The sequence below is a fragment of the Muntiacus reevesi genome, chromosome 4 (genome assembly GCF_963930625.1).
Source record: "Muntiacus reevesi chromosome 4, mMunRee1.1, whole genome shotgun sequence".
Taxonomy (NCBI): Eukaryota; Metazoa; Chordata; class Mammalia; order Artiodactyla; family Cervidae; genus Muntiacus; species Muntiacus reevesi.
The window spans coordinates 148,501,192-148,515,294 of record NC_089252.1 but is presented as its reverse complement, the minus strand read 5'-3'; the positions used below and the strand labels follow the sequence as shown (position 1 = coordinate 148,515,294).

The following is a 14,103-nucleotide window of genomic DNA, read 5'->3' as shown; positions in this document are numbered from 1 at the left end:
GGACTAGAAATATAAATAGGGGAGATAGATCCCCAGCTCCAAATAAAGTGTTTCATGGAGCCAGATATAACAAGTGGAAGGAAGGAGGAGAAGGAGGGTAATTAGGATTTATCCAGCGGCTCCTTTGTATCACATGCTGTTCAAGGCCCTTTCACTTATACTTCATTATTATCCCCATTGTTTTAGTTAAAGAACTAAAGCTCAGTAAGACAGAGTTTCGCCCAAGGCCGGAGTTTCCCACATGGCTCAGTGGTAAAGAATCTGCCTACAGTGCAGGAGACCCATGTTCGATCCCTGGGTTGGGCAGATCCCCTGGAGAAAGGAAAGGCTACCCACTCCAGTATTCTGACCTAGAGAATTCCATGGACTGAATAGGCCATGGGGTCACAAAGAGTCAGACACAACTTAGCGACTGAGCATGCATGTACGCATAGAACCAGTAAGTGATTCAGTCGCAAATGTGCCTGATTCAGAGCCTGTGCAGTTTCTTCTAACAGATCAAAATAATGCAGAAGTTGTGGCCAGGTCTCCTTCTCCAGTGCAGCCTGGTTACTAGAGGTCCCCGCTGATCAAGGAATGACACTCTAGATGCCAAGTTTCCTTCCTCCCCGACCCCAGTCATGTCCTCTCATCCCCGGCCCCCACCTTTGTCTGTTGCATTGCTCTGGAGGGATCAGAGGCGCTATGTAAGTATTCTGGCTAGGATGGAGGGGCGCGTCTTCGGTGTGCAGCTAGGCAGACTTCCGCTCAGGATTTTAGGATCTGAGAGAAGAAGCCATACATCCTCTTAGGTCAGAGTTAAATTAAGAAGAGGCTGGGTCATGGCCACCAGTTCAGATAGCCCGAGCTGGGAGGCGAGATGACTGTGGGGACAGAGGCAGGTGGAGAAAGCTAAGCAAGTTCCTTCCTCATCCTCCTACCTCCCTCATCCCCCTACCTCCCTCCATTGTCAACAAAGGTGATGTGGTTTCCCCTGTGGTCTGTTGCCCTAGACACCTGCAGTTCTGGGTACATATGTGTATGTGTGTATGTGCCAGCCATGCCCTAGGGGGACACAGGGAGAACGCAGTGGGACAGGATGGGGAGGGGCAGGAAGCCAGAGACAAGGGCTCCTCAACCCCCAGGTGAAGAAGGCACAGTGATCGCGGAGGATGGCAGAGGCCACCCCCTTGGCTACTCCAGACCCCAGCCAGGAACCTCAGGAGAACATCGTGGGTGCAGGGCCCTGGGCTACGCTGGGAGCCACGGAACTTGAGTTCTAGGCCCAGTTCTGCCATTAACTTCCTGGGTCACACCTTTCTAAGTCTCAGTTTCCTGCTTTGTAAAATAGCAAGGCCTTGGTTTTCTACCCCACAGGCCTGGTCTGAGATTATACAAATAATATATGCAGAAGGCTGTACCACTGTGAGATTTAGAAATATTACAGTTGCCCCCTCCACACACACACACACATACCATAGTGTAGATAAGGAACAAAAATAAAAGCAAAAGCACAGTTTCTGCCCTCATTTTGCTCACACTGTGTTGAGGAAATAAAATAAACACATAAAATATTTGAAAGCCTCTTGTGCAGCCAACTATTTTAAAAATCTCACCACTGTGTGATCTCGGCCAAATCAAGACCTCTCTGGGCCTCAGGCTGGTTTCTCATCTATTAAATGAGAGAGCTGGTCTAAGTCATCTCTACTTACTTTTCTGAGTCTGAGGCAGTTTTCTGATTCTGTTATTTCGAATGTACATGGCAAAGAGAAAAGACCTGAGCAGATCACAGCCTAAATGAAGTCAGTGAACCCAGCTTTAAGCTGGGTTTTGAAGGAGCCCAGAAATGCGAATCGGTGTGGGGGAAGGGGGCGACATTCCAGGTAGAGAGAATGGCATGTGCAAGGGCGGAGGCAAGGAAGCAGAGGGTGGCCAACAGATTAGTGAGGCGCAGGAATGAGGTTGGTGAGGACTGAGGGAGCCTGGGGAGCAAGTGGGGACCAGAGGAGGAGGAGAAGGGTCAGTCCCCAGGGGTGAGGCTGCTGAGACAAAGTGGGCAGGAATATGGATGGGAAGATACACTCCCAGCTCCTGAGGCTGGTGCCAAAGCCCATCCAGCCAAACTCCACCCAGGAGGGAGAGAAAGAAAGGTCCCCTGGCCAAGAGGCCCCACCTACCGGGACGGCCCATTCCTCCCTTCCTTTCTCTCCCAATTCTGCTCCAGCTGGGAGGTAAGAGAGCCCCCCCACTCCCCCAAGCCAGAGCCCTGTTAGTGACACAGACAGACAGATGAGGATACTGCCACATCCCTCCCCAACAATAATGCCAGCCGTGAAATAATAATAGAAAGTGTAATGATGATGATCAAAATACTGAATTATCAGTCACCGTATTTTGTAACAGAAACTAACAGAATGTTGGAAGTCAATTATGCTTTAAAAACAAACACACAAACAAGTTCCTCCAGAAAGAGATGAGATTTGTGGTCACCAGAGGCTTAGAGGCAGGGGGAATTGGAGAAAGGTAGTCAAACAGCAACCCACTCCAGTATTCTTGCTGGAGAAATCCCATGGACAGAGGAGACTGGCGGGTTACAGTCCTAGGGGGTCACAAAGAGTCGGGCATGGCTGAGCAACTGAGCACACACCTAGTCAAAAGGCACAAACTTCCAGGAGTGAGATAAATAAGTATGAGGGATATAATGATCATGCACAACATGATAAATATAATTAGTACTGCTTTATATCCAGGAAATTGTTAAGAGAGTAAATCCTGAGTTCTCATCACAGGAAAAAATCTTTTTTTCTGTCTTTGGTTTTGTGTCTATATGAGTATTCACTAAGCTTATTGTAGTACACATTTCATGATGTATAGGAATCAAATCATTATGCAGTATGCCTTATACAGTGCTATATGTCAATTATATCTCAACGAGACTAAAAAAAAAATGGCAATTGATAATGATGATGATGAAATAAACTACCCATACCTTGCCCTCTGATAAAACCCCACAGCACCAAAACCTCTTGTTATGGCTGTTCCATTTACTAGCATCTTCGCTCCTAAGAGCTGCAAGCGGTGTGTAAAACTATCCAATCTTTAGGATCTCCCAAACCTGACACTATATCAAAATCATGCAAGAGAACCTGTGAGTAGCAGATTCCTGGGCCCTCTCACAGTCTCTACCTTTTGGGGTGCTGCAGGTGGGGGGTACCTAGTAATCTGCCGTTCCCCAGGTAATTCTAAGGTTTGGTTAGGTTCGGGATGCTCTGATCTAATCAAACCACTCCTTTCTAGTTGAGGAAACCGAGGACCCAGTCTCCTTGCTGGCGGTGTCATGGTTAATCCGTGGTGGGGAGCAGGCAGAGAAGTCAGGCGTCCCAGCTTCTAGGTCAGCGCTCCTTCCCCAGCCTGCACCGCCCAGCCCCGGAGATGCCTGTGCCAGCAGAGATTATGGTCAGGGAGGCAGCCACTGGGCCATACCCTAATCATGAGCGAGAAGAAATTCGTCTGAGTTGCAAAATGCCTCTCTGCAGCCAGCTCACAATTATTCGCTCCAGTGGCCCCTGCAGGGATGCTGCAGTCCACCCCCTGGTGGGCTTGGGAGTTCAGCCTTGCTACATGGCCCAGTAGGGCCCTCTGTAGCCCCGGTGACTCTATCGACTGGAGGGCAGGGTCCCACCCCCTTGTTATCTATCTTAATGGTTCCTCTTGAGAGGCACTTACCTCTGACCCTGGAATCTCCAGAAAAGACCTTGAGGAGGTCCTGGCCTAAGAACACTCACCTCTCTTCCCCAGGAGTGTCTCTAGGACGGGTTTGAACTAGGGTCCTGAGTGCAGTAGAAGAGCTTCAACCTAAGGTGAGGGTGGAAGGGGGCGAGGGTAACCACACAGCGGGTGAGTGGGAGTGTCCTTGCTACGACCGTGAAGTATCCACCCACCTGTGGCCAGCACTACTACTCTTTTTCAGTGAGTATACTTTCTTAGTTTTTGAGCATCTCCTCTGGCTCAGGTTCTTGGGCACAGAGGCAAAGGGAGTCACAGTTCTTATCCTTGGTGAATTCATCTCCTGGAGAGCAGGAGCAGGATACAGCCAAAGAAAAGAACCTGGAATGGAGAAAACTGTCAGATGAGTGACTACACCAAGAGTGCTGCAAAGGATGCTGTGTTCACGAGTCATGGGAGCTCCAGCTTGGAAGGGCACTGATGGACCGTCGGCTCCTTGTGGGTGAGGGCAGTGGCTCCGCTCCCTGCCTGGAATGGTGATTCTAGAAGTCCCCATCCTGCTCTCACCTCCCTCATACCAGCTTGGCCTGAGTGGCAGGGGCAGGAGGGCACAGGAGGCATTGAGACAGCCGCTCTCCCCCTGGGCAGACCCTGAGGCTGGGCCCCAGGCTTCTCTGAGTGCAGCTTTCAATGAACCATTTAACTAAAACCCATAGAGGACCGGCTGAGGGAGCCTGTGTTGTCCTGTTGTTAAAACTGAGACTCTGGAGTCAGGCTGCTTGGGTGGAATTTCTTGGTTTTCTCTTCTGCAAACTGGGGCATGAAGGGCCTGCCGTATTCGGGTTGTTGCGAGAACTGACGGGACCAGAACGTGAAGTGCTCCGCGTGGAACCTGCTGTCTCCTGGCTGTTAGGGATGAAGCCCGAGCTGACGTTAGTAACAGGAGACAGCGCTGTCTCTTCTGTCCCTCTCAGTTGAACTTTTTCCCTACAGAGGCAGTCTCAAAATGAGCACTGACCTAATTTATGCAAAGACATCCAAATGGGTCTTTCCTTAGCTGTCCATTCTGGGATCCAGAATGTGGAAGAGGAGAACATTTGGGGGACCTTCCCCCCTACACCCCCCCAGGTGTTGTTGACTCAGAGCTGAGGAGGGGCCGGACCCTGAACCAGGCGGCAGGGAATGCCCGCACCACCTGAAGAGAGGCCCTCGCCTGCCCCCCCCTTGTCCTGGCACTGCACTTCTGCAGTGGGCTGAGCATCTGGCTGCATCCCTGGGGCAATGGCCACAGCTGCTGACATTTGAGGGAGGCGAGATCCAGCTCCTCATTCGGGGCCTGGGGGCTATAAATAACCAGCTGAGAGGGCCAGGGATACGAGGTTGACCTTTGTGGGGGGGCGGGAGCGGCTGGCGACTGACTTCCCCCACCTCCTTGGGTCCAGAGCCAGAGTTTTAGCAAAACAGGAAGAGGCAGCAGCAGCTGCTGGGAAAGTAGGAGTGGCTCCCCTCCCCCCCCACTTGCCTGGGGCCTGCGGATCCCAGCCAGGACCTGGGAGAGGTGGAGTCCTCCCGGCTGGGGGGGCGGGAGCTGCTGGTGCCCTCCTATGGCAAGACTGGGTCCCGGGCAATGGGAGGATGAACCAGAGCAGGGTAGCCCAGTGAGCTGTGCCTGCCCCCACCCCACCCCCACTCCCCCAGCCACCTCCTGTTCCCTTTCTGTTCTTCTGTCACTGGGACGAGAGGAAGGATAGACATTAGAAATGGAACATAAGCCATGTCTGCAGCCCAGCTGGTGTATCTAGAGGCCCACCTTCCTCTCTCATCCCCTCCCAGCCCACACGTGGGCTGAGCCAAAGCCCGAGTGGGTGGGTGGGAGGATGCTTCTGGCTCTGGGAGAAGGGTCTGGCCCCAGTGGAATGATGGAGAACTTCCTCAAGAACTCTTGAGGTGGGGAGAGATCCAAAACTTTGGGGGACTATTCTCTTAGAGTAACTTGTCCACAGGAACAAGCTCTGTAGAATTGCGCGCCAGCTCAGAAGCTTCGTGAAGTCCAGGAGAAAAGTTGTTGCCCAGGAAATGTTGCTTTGCTCTGCCTTGCCTGGGGGAGACTCACCACTGCCTGGTTGGTGACATCTGGTTGGACTTCAGCTGGCCTGCATCTCCAGTGGGTCTCTATCTGCATCTGCCATGACCCCTAAGTGGAGTCACTCAGCCTAGAGCCTGGAGTTTTGCCTGCTGGGAGGGGCTAGACCAGCACTGCCCAATAGAAATAGAATGGGAACGATATTTGTAACTTTGTCTTAAAAAAAATAGTAAAAATACATTGGTGAAGTTCATTTTAGTAGTATATTTATTTCACCTAATATATGTAAAAGCATCATTCCAGCATGCAGCCAAAGCACAAAATTGTTAAAGAGACCATTTTACATGCTTTTTTCATACTAAATCCTTGAAATCCAGTGTGTATTTTACTAGCAGTATATTGTAGCCATGTTTTAGGTGGTCAGTAGCACTGTATCAAACTGCACAGGTTTAGAGGAGATGGTAGCTTAACCTCTTCTTCAGCCCTTCTAGTCCCTTGCTGGGGAAGAGACTCAGGAAGTGAAAGGGAAGGCCAGTGGGGTCAATGTCCAGGGTTCATTTACTGTTGAAGGACGGCATCCCGCCTTGGCTTTCAAGCACCCATCTCTAGACCTAGGTCCAGCCCTAGTGTACAGGGGAGCAGGGAGACTGAGCCACGGGGGGCCACCTTCCTAGACAGAAGTCTGCCTCCTCCTCCTCCCAGTCCTGGTCCTCTAAGCCGAAGACAGAATCTCATTGGTAGAATCTCATTTCCTCTTCAGGTGTGTTAGCCTCTGTGCTCTTCTTTCTCCCTCCAAACATCACCCAAAGGTCTTCAGGAAGCCAAGTTAGGGGATATGGAGTGAGAAGCAAATCTGGAGTGGAAAGCAGAGTCAAGCTGTGGACATGTGGACTGAGGTGCTGGTGGGGCAGTCCAGGGGAAGTTAAGTGAACAGCTGGCCTCCAGAACTCAGAAGAGAAGGGAAGGACGAATAAAGACCTGGGATCACTGGTGAGAGTGGAGAGGGAACGGTCAGAGACTTAAAAGAACAAGAGGAGGTGCCATGTCAGAGTCCAAAATGGGGAGAAGGTCACAAATGAGAGGTGTCCACTCTCATTTGCCACGGACGATGCTTTAAAATCCTTATAGAGAGAGCTCACACAAGTTGGTATTAAACACTGAAACAGGGGTGGACTAAAACTCAATGCACAGAAAAGATTTTTCAAGGAAGGGTGAAACATTGCCAGTAAGCAAATGCGGGGGAACATTTAACCTGCTTGTTGTCTAAGTGATGCCAATTAAAACAAGTTGAAGGCAGGCACCATTTTCAAGCATTAGTGAGAAGGTGGTGAAATGTACATGTTGTTCTTGGTGGTGTAACTGCTTTTTGAAATCAATTTGGCAATATATAGTAAGAGTTAGAAGATGTTTTTACCGTTTGGCTCAATAACCCCACCCAAAATACCCTAAAACCAAAATTCAAGGTGGGGCGAGTGGAATATGTGCATAGTAATGTTCATCACCACATTCTTTACCATATGGAAAATGAGAAACAATCTGAACACCTACAGTTGGAAAATTGCGAAGCAAATTATATTTCCACTTAATAGAAAATTATAAAGCTGCTAAAAAGATGTTTTGAATGTGATATAGCATGGCAACAGAATACAGATTTCCCCACGCCCAGTGGTGGTGACTGTGTTTAAAGAAACCCAATGTAAGCACAGAGGAAAAGATTGAGAGGAGATATGAGTGACAGGTAATGATTGTGTCATGTGGTATAAAGGCACACAATTTTCTAGTCTTTTTTTTTTTTGGTTGTGCCACATGGTATGTGGGATCTTTGCTCCCCGACCAGGCTCAAACTTGCGTCCCCTGCATTAAGAGCAAGAAATCTTAACCACTGGACCTCCAAGGAAGTCCCTCTAGTTGTTTAAGGACTGTCAATGTCATGAAACGCTGTGGAGATTGGGGTTGAGGGTTGACCACCAGCTTCCACTGGGCTACAGGGAGGGCCCTGATGACCGGAGGGAGGTGCTCAATTCATTCCTCCAGTGCATATACTAACTGGACCGTCCATCTGCCAGACCATCCCTGCGGGCTCTGTGCACTGAAGTTTCCCGGAGCTCGGCTGGCTCTCAAGTCCATGCTGCGGGCAAGACTTTGTGCTGGGACTGGAAAAGTGTTAGTTGCTCAGTTGTGTCTGACTCTTTGTGACCCCACGGACTCCAGGCTTTCCAGGTGCCTCTGTCTATGGGATTTTCCAGGCGAGAATACTGGAGTGGGTTGCCATTCTTTTTGTCAGGCGATCTTCCTGACCCAGGGATCGAACCTGGGTCTCCCACATTGTAGGCAGATTCTTTACCGTCTGAGCCCCTGCAAGTGCTAGTTGCTCAGTCGTGTCCAGCTTTTTGCAATTCCCTGGACTGTAGCCTGCCAGACTCTTCTGTCCATGGGATTCTCCAGGCAAGAATACTAGGGTGGGTTGCCGTTTCCTTCTCCAGGGGGATCTTCCTGACCCAGGGATCAAACCGGAGTCTCCTGCATGGCAAGCAGATTTTTTACCGTCTGAGCCACCAGCGAAGCCCCTGAGCCCCTGGAGGGACGGCCCAAAGAGGATAGACACGGGGGAAGGGAACAGTGTGTGGGGGTAGCAGAGGCCCCAGGGAGGATGGGGAGGGTTGGGGGATCACCAAGGAGCTTAGGGTGTGTGAGGGCCGCTCTGCCCCGGGGGAGGGGTTGGCAGGCTGTGGTCAGCCACCTGCTGTTTCATATCATCCTGCAGGTGACAAGAGACGTGAGTGGGCCATCACCTCCACCACCCCCGACAGGAACTCTACCTGGGCCCCCACCTACAAGCACCATCCGGCCTGGGCAGCCTCCTGCTCCTCCCCCCTCGGCTCTCTTCCGACAGTGCACACTGGGGCCTTGAAATAACATATCTTTATTTATGCCATCATTTCCACATAATTTGCCTATGATTCATCTGTTGTCAAGAGGCATTAAAACCTCCAGCCTCAGCTCCCAGGCACCCACCAGTCCCCATCCCACTCTCTCCTGGGACCCACCCTGCCCCTTCCCACAATTTCTTGTCCAGCTCTCATCCAACCCCAGCAGCCCCCATTCACAGCACCTCTTCCTCCACAAGCACGCCCCCACCCCAAGCTCCTCCCCACTGGGCTTTTTTGGGGGAGTGGGAGGCAGGGGCTGGGACTCTCTATCCTCTCCCCCAGCCCAGACTCTGGCCTGAGGCAGACCCTGCTGAGACTCCAGATGAACTAACAGGAGCAGGAAAAGGGAAGAAGCTTCTCCTGGTCCAGAAGCAGGGAGCTACAGAACCGCTCTGCCACCCCCCACCCTCTACTTCCTCAGGCTGGACTTTCCTGGTACCTCAAGGCTGGTCCCTGAGTCCCTCGTTCCCCTTTATTCTGCTCTGACAGGGCGCAGGGGTGTAGAGTTTCCACAGAGTGTGTGTGTGTGTGTGTGTGTGTGCATGTGTGTTGGGGGGTAGGAATAGGAAGGGTAGTCTCACACCTTCATTAATTACCTAGTAAGGCTTTAAGGCTTTGGGGACCCCTCCCCAGCCCTCCCCGGGGAAATGTAAGTGAGTCAGGGAGCCGCAAAGTGGGGGAGGCAGGGGAGGAAGAGGATGGGGGCGAGGAGGGGGCTCTAGAAGGCAGGCGGGGGCGAGGGGAGCTGTGGTTGTGTTATCTGATGTGAGGAGCCAGGTGTGCTCTGGGGGTGGGGGGAAGAGCAGCCAAAGAGAGAGAGAGGCAGAAACTGCAGACTCGAGGCCGAAACAGGAGACAGAGCAAGCCTGGGAGGCCCGTCGAGGTCTCTCCTGCCAGAGACCAGCTTCCCTCTCGAGCAACCTGGGGTGGGGGCAGTGTCCCCCTGGAGGCCCCTGGCCTGGCTCCCCCAGCTCCCAGAGAAGCAGGCAGCCTCTCTCCCCTGCAGAACATGGCTGGGGTGGCCAGGGCTGTGCGGTGTGCGCGAGGGTCCAGCCTCGTCCCGAATCAGGGCAGTTGGAGACAGTTGAGGGTCTGTAATCTCGGTTGGGGGTTGGCGGGTGGAGGAGGCTTTGCAGAAGGAGATAATGGGGAGGAGCCGAGCCCTGGCCTGGAACAGGGTTCCAGGGGGGCCAGCCTTCCCCCTCCTCGGGTGAACTGTGCAGACCTGTGAGCACCGCTGGGGCGCCGGCGGGGTCCTTCACAAGTGGACCCACCAGGCGTGAGTCCCGCCTGCTCCAGTCCCAACTTAGGTGTATGTACAATGCAGGGAGGATGACTGGAGAGGAGAGAAGCCCGCAGGAGGTGATGAAAACTCTGAGAACGAAGTCTAATAGTCACCAGGCCCTTGCTGCGTGTGCACCAGGCACAAGGCTCAAGGCCGTGTGTTCACTTGTCTACGTTTCACAACATCTCCCAAGTGAGGCTCACTAGTGTCCTCGCTCTATAGGAGAGAGACAGACCCCGTCCACCTGTCAGCAGCTCCTTCAGGCCGGCTGCTCCGCTAGAGGAGCCCCTGCAGGAGCGGCAAGCTGCCTCTTCTTAGCTTCACAAAGACCCTGCGTTGCCCTTCATGCAGGGGAAACCAAGGCCCCCAGAGCTCCAGTCACTGCCCCCAGGTTACACCGCTGGTGAGAGGTGGTAACAGGAGTCAGGACCACCTGCTGTCTAGTCCCCCTCTCCTTCACCACCGTGGCTGCTTTCCTCAAGGCTGGGAGTGGTGTGGGGTGGAGGGGCAGGGGACCCCCATGTGTCCCTCTGCCTCTGCAGCCACAGCCCAGCCCCTGCAGGCCTGCAGTGGGGACAGCCGTGGGGAGCACACGAGAGAACCAACACCCAACTGAACCGTCCACTGCCAAGGCCACTGACATCCTGCCCACCGCCAGGACTCCCTCTGCCCCCCGCCCATCCACTCCTCCACCACCTCAAGGCCTTCCTGTGAGCACGGCAGAAGGCAGGAGCCCCTTGGGGCGGGGTCCCTATCAGAGAGGAAGTGAAGCTGGCTTCTTTCCCATCCCCTTTATCACTTCTCCCCATCCCTACTTTATCGCCCAGGGCTGTTCCACCATCCCCACCCTGACCCTGCGGCTCCCCTGGCACTCCAGGGTGGGAGAGGGGAAGAAATTTAAATCAGTGGAGCAGGGGGTAGGGCTGGAGGGGAACAGGAGGGACAGCGGGAAGGGGTTTCCCTGGCTCTCTGAACCCAGTTGCTCATTGGTCCTCCACACTTGACTGGGCTGGCATTGGTTGCGGAGACTTTTCCGGTGGGCTGCTTGCTCGACCTGGCCCTCCTGGGAGGCAAATTGAGAAACAGGAGCCAGGGACAGACGCCGTTGGGGCCCCCTGCTCTCCCCTCACCTTGTCCTTGCCCCATGCTGGCTGCCACAGATGATCACAGAATTTGTCATGAGATGGGGTTGGGTCTGGGTGGCACGGACCTTTCCAAGTGCCCTGTAGGATTCTGATGGCAACTGAAGAGGACTGTGAGGCCCCATGGAGCTAAATAAGGGCTGCCAGGCTGTGCTGCATGTGGCTTCTCCATTTTTCACCACGGCATCTCACGGTGGGTGCCTCAGGAGAGTTCTGCCCGCTGCCCACTGTCTTCCCCTCTCAGTAACCAGGATCTAAGAGACTACGCTTTTCTTCCCCCAGTCTAGCTCAGACAGTATTTGCAGAACAATCCAGCTTGGAATCTGATACTTGATCAACCCCTTCCTGCACCCTCTGTATCAGATATCCTTGGATTCCCCAAGCCTTGGCTCAGATCTGGTCTAATTCTGTAAGAATGTTCAGACTTGGGGTGAGATGGTTGGGTCCTGGAGAGGGAGGGGCTATAGAAGCATTGCCAAGTTCCCCAAATTCTTGTGGATGCCTGGGGTTTTGCAAGGCATCCACTCACCTCCTCAAGACTCTCATTACCCACCCCTTCCCTTGTTCCCAGGAAAGTCCTGAGCAACCAAACCAAAGGGCTCTGGTCAGGGCACTAGTGTCAACCTGCAAAAAGGCATTGTCTTAGCTCTGTCTTAACCAACTCTGTACTTGATTTGCAGACCTAAGTTTTGGAAGACGCAAGGCCAGCATGGATAGTCAGAATGTTAGATGACAAAGTGAGGATTCCAGAGATTTGAACAGACTAAAATGTGGGCAAAATCAAATCAGATAGATGTGAATAGGGATAAATGCCATGATAAATTCTGCATTTTGCTCCCCAAACCCAATCATTCTCATACAGAGTAAGGGAGATATGGCTGGTGCTATAGACAGAGGCAGTTAACATATGGGTTCTGAAGCTAAAGGAACTTAACTTCTCAGTTTCCAAAGTTCAAGGGAAGGTGTTGAAATTTGCATAAGTCTGTTTGCATTTCATCTTCCAGCAGGGACCCACGCAGAATTTTTTTTTTAAACTTGACATCTATTGTGAAGACCAGATCTTTGAGACACTGACAGAAGTGGGTGGTGCATTGCCTCATTTTCATTCATTCATTCATTCATGTATTTATTCAGCTACATTCATGGAATCCCTCCTTTGTTCCAGTCTGGTAGGAAGCCCCAAAGGCCAACCAGAAATGTAAAACACACTACAATGTACACTTCATTCTACCAGAGAGTGGGTGCACCATTCTATCCGAATGGGGCAAGGGAGGGTACAGTGTGGTGATATTCAGGGAAGAATTTGTGCAAGACATGAAGCCTGAGCTGGAAACTGAAGCAGCAGGAAGAGTCTGACAGGTTGAGAAAACTGGGAGATGGAGAACAGGGTGGGGCAAAATCAGACCAAGGAAACAAAGCTTAGAAGGATGGGCAGTGTAGCGCTCAGAGTGTAGGCTGAGACTCCTGTGGATTCCTGGGCCCCTTTTAGGAGCTCTGCAAGGTCGAAACTACTTTCATAATAATACCAATACATTTAGTGCCTTTTAAACTCTCATTCTGTCACTTGTGTACACAGAAGTCTCCCCAAGTTTTCATGATGTGGGATACTCTAACAGATGGGCTGCAGAACCAGTTATGAGAATCTAGCTGCCTTCTATGAAGCCAGACATCAAAGAGATCTGCAACACTGTCAAACAACCCCTTCTTTTTTTTCTTTTTTTTATCATCAGCTGAGGTCCCCTGTGCCAATCATCACAGCCTCAAACAACCCCTTCTTGTCACTAAACTTGTTACTTTTAGTAAAAAATTGTGTTATTTATGTTAACTTAGAATAGATTCATTACTATTTTTTAATTTAATGAGTATTTAATATTTTTCTCAACTTAAATTTCTAATAAAAATGGTATAGATGATCTTATTTGCAAGGCAGAAATACAGACACAGGTGTGGAAAACAAACATATGAACACCAAGGGGGAAATAGGGAGGGGGACGATTGGGGTGAATTGGGAGGTTGGGATTGACATATACACACGAGTGATACTATGTATAAAATAGGCGAGTAATGAGAACATACTGTGCAGCTCAGAGAACGCAGTGCTCTGTGGTGATCTTCATAAAAAACAAAACAAAACAAGGACACAGGTATACGTATAGCTGATTCACTTTGCTGTACAGTAGAAATTAACACATAAGTTTCTAACTTGGGAAATATTGATGGCTATACCCCACATAAATGAAAACTCTTTGGGGGTGGGGGTTAGGCATTTTTGGGGGCTTCCCAGATGGCTCAGTGGGTAAAGAATCCACCTGCAATACTGGAGATGGGAGTTCAATCCCTGGCTTGGGAAGATCCCCTGGAGGAGGGCATGGCAACCCACTCCAGTATTCTTGCCTGAAGAGTCCAATGGACAGAAGAGCCTGGCGGGCTACAGTCCGTAGAGTTGCAAAGAGTCAGACACGACTAAAGTGACTGAGCACGCAGGCGTTCTTTGCTTTTAATGGTCCAAAGACCAAAACATTTGAAAGGAGCAGATGTGGAAGCAGCCTGCCGAGCCACGGTCACAGCCGCAAGTGGTTGAATGTGACCATAGCTCGTCTCACCGTCTGGACAGGGACATGTGCTCCTGGATCACTGTGGGCTGTGCACCCCGCCAAGGGAGCATGGGTCCAGTGAACACCAAGGTGAGTGAGTAGAAACTGTGACGCAACAAATACACGGAGCAAACCTGATTCTTGCGGCTCATCGCGATTCCCCTCTGGACAGGAGCCACTTAGGTCCAGAGAATACTGACTTTGGTTATGGGGAGGGTAATATGTGTACACGGGAGAAGGCAATGGCACCCCACTCCAGTACTCTTGCCTGGAGAATCCCATGGACGGAGGAGCCTGGTTGGCTGCAGTCCATGGGGTCGCGAAGAGTCAGACATGACTGAGCGACTTCACTTTCACGCATTGG

The 14,103-nt window shown here is 51.6% G+C and overlaps 1 protein-coding gene across 1 annotated transcript in view; it reads right to left on the bottom strand.

Moving 5' to 3' along the window:
• The window catches only part of HDAC7 (histone deacetylase 7), a 45,385-nt gene extending 39,495 nt beyond the window's left edge, over nt 1-5,890 (bottom strand). The window contains exons 1-3 of the mRNA XM_065934553.1: nt 5,819-5,890; nt 3,921-4,086; nt 3,765-3,834 (exon numbers count right to left, since the gene is read on the bottom strand). The gene's annotated coding sequence lies outside the window, so the exon portion shown is untranslated. The remainder of the gene's footprint in view (nt 1-3,764; nt 3,835-3,920; nt 4,087-5,818) is intronic.
• Between the last annotated feature and the right edge of the window lie 8,213 nt (nt 5,891-14,103).